The sequence below is a fragment of the Etheostoma cragini genome, chromosome 6 (genome assembly GCF_013103735.1).
Source record: "Etheostoma cragini isolate CJK2018 chromosome 6, CSU_Ecrag_1.0, whole genome shotgun sequence".
In the NCBI taxonomy this organism is placed as follows: domain Eukaryota; kingdom Metazoa; phylum Chordata; class Actinopteri; order Perciformes; family Percidae; genus Etheostoma; species Etheostoma cragini.
Window position 1 is genome coordinate 28504667 of NC_048412.1, and position 2659 is coordinate 28507325.

The window sequence follows — 2659 nt, forward strand, 5'->3', positions numbered from 1 at the left end:
TCTATGGTCTGATAGGAGGAGGTTAACATGCTCTATGGTCTGATAGGAGGAGGTTAACATGCTCTATGGTCTGATAGGTGGAGGTAAACATGCTCTACTTTCTGATAGGAGGAGGTTAACATGCTCTATGGTCTGATATGTTCAATCTAAGTCTAATAATAGCGTTGGTCCTACAGGGCGTCCCTCTGGACACAAGCAAACTGCCTCTGGACCAGAGGCTTCCTCCGTACCCGCTCAGCCAGTCGCACCAGCACCAGCCGGGCCCCCACCAGCCCCTCCCCGGCCTGCAGGGCCCCCAGCCCGGACAGCAACCCTCTCACATTAGCCAGCACCACCACCAGCAGCTGCACCGCCTGCAGCAGCAGCAGCAGACGCAGCAGCAGACGCAGCAGCAGACGCAGCAGTCGCAGATGCAGCAGATGCAGATGCAACAGCAGCAGTCGCAGCAGCAGCAGCAGCAGATGCAGCAGTCGCAGCAGCAGCAGCAGCAGATGCAGCAGTCGCAGCAGCAGCAGATGCAGCAGTCGCAGCAGCAGCAGCAGCAGATGCAGCAGTCGCAGCAGCAGCAGATGCAGCAGTCGCAGCAGCAGCAGATGCAGCACACGCAGTCGCAGCAGCAGCAGATGCAGCAGCAACAACAGCAGCAGCAGATGCAGCAGACGCAGTCGCAGCAGCAGCAGATGCAGCAGCAACAACAGCAGCAGCAGATGCAGCAGACGCAGCAGATGCAGCAGCAGCTCCACCTGCAGAACCTCCGCAACTCACACAACCAGCACATGCAGCAGCACTTTGAATCGGTCAGTCGGTTTTAGTATTCTCATCTTGTAGATATTCAAATATTTGTATATATTATATTCCTAATTGTCAATCAGCACCTTTATAGTAGGCACCAGAGCACTCTTTCTCTTCGGTCCCCCTACAGGTTGGAAGAGGAACTGTCAATTACTGTTACCATTAATCTCATGTTGAGGAACCACTGAAACTATTTTGGAAACATTATTCTAACCCTCATGTTGTCCTCATGTTGTCCTCATGTTTCCTTCATGTTGTCCTCATGTTGCCCTCATGTTGTCCTCATGTTGCCCTCATGTTGTCCTCATGTTGTCCTCATGTTGCCTTCATGTTGTCCTCATGTTGCCTCATGTTGTCCTCATGTTGTCCTCATGTTGCCCTCATGTGGTCCTCATGTTGCCTTCATGTTGTCCTCATGTTGTCCTCATGTTACCCTCATGTTGCCCTCATGTTGTCCTCATGTTGTCCTCATGTTGCCCTCATGTTGCCTTCATGTTGTCCTCATGTTGTCCTCATGTTGTCCTCATGTTACCCTCATGTTGCCCTCATGTTTCCCTCATGTTGTCCTCATGTTGTCCTCATGTTGCCTTCATGTTGTCCTCATGTTGTCCTCATGTTGTCCCCACGTTGTCCTCATGTTGTCCCCACGTTGTCCCCATGTTGTCCTCATGTTGTCCCCATGTTGTCCTCATGTTGTCCATGTTGTCCCTTTAATTCCCCAAAATAACATGATTGATTCCACCCAACGCTCTTTGCCAAGTACAAATCTCTACTTTCATTAATTTTGGGGCGTCTTATTCAATTTTATAGCATTGTAAAACAAATGGAAGTGTTTTTGAAATAGTATTGAGTAAAAGTTGACATATTCCAGTCTGTGATTATCATCAACATCCATTCCTTTAATTTTAGTCTCAATAATTCCTAATTTCTGCTTTTCTAACCCAAACATTAGGTATAATTTCCTATAAATGAGCTTTATTGACCATTAATTCTAAAAATAACTGTAAAACTAAAATTAATAAGTTAGTGTTACGTAGTGTTGAAAACGTCAAAAATAGTGACAAACATTGAATAAAAGCTTTAAAAATGTGGATTTTTAATTTTGATGGTAAGACAACACAAGGGTTAAACTCTCGTGTGGAAGGAGATCGTTTTTGTCTCCAAACGCGACCTAAAAAACTACAACTCCCACTCACCTGTACGGCGTGCGTCGTCTCTCTCCAGCAGCAGGCAAACTCGCAGCAGGTGAAGAACGAGCGGCCGATGGACCAGTGCGTCCAGAGCTCCTCGCAGCATCACGCCAAACAGGAAGCGGAGCAGCAGACGGAGCAGCACCGAGCCGGAGGTCTCCAGCAGCTCCAACAGATCAGCCATAACCTCGCCACTGACCTCTACAACGTAAGTGACCGCCATGCTTCTTTAAAACATCAAAAAGGGAAATCTCAAGTCCCGCGTGTGCTTCCTTCTAGAGCCCGACCGATAAAGGATTTTTAAGGCAGACACGAATATTTTGTTCTTCAAATATACGATATGCCGATGTATCGGCTGATATATATATATATTTTAAATCCAGAAACTCATTACAAAACATAAACAGATTTCCCTAACATTAGTTATTTGTAGTTATGTAGTTTGTAGTATATTTAGTTCTCACTAAAATAATATGATGATAATTTGTTTTATTGTCACAAAAGAACATCAAAATATATTAAAGTTCTGATAAATAAAATGAAATGAAACTTAAAGTCCTTTCAACAAAAACACATAAACAAAAAAAGTAGTCAGTGTTACTAACAGGGACGTTGTAGAGTGTCCTCTGGTGGACAGACTATGCAACGCCATCACTAACAGGGACGTTGTAGAGCGT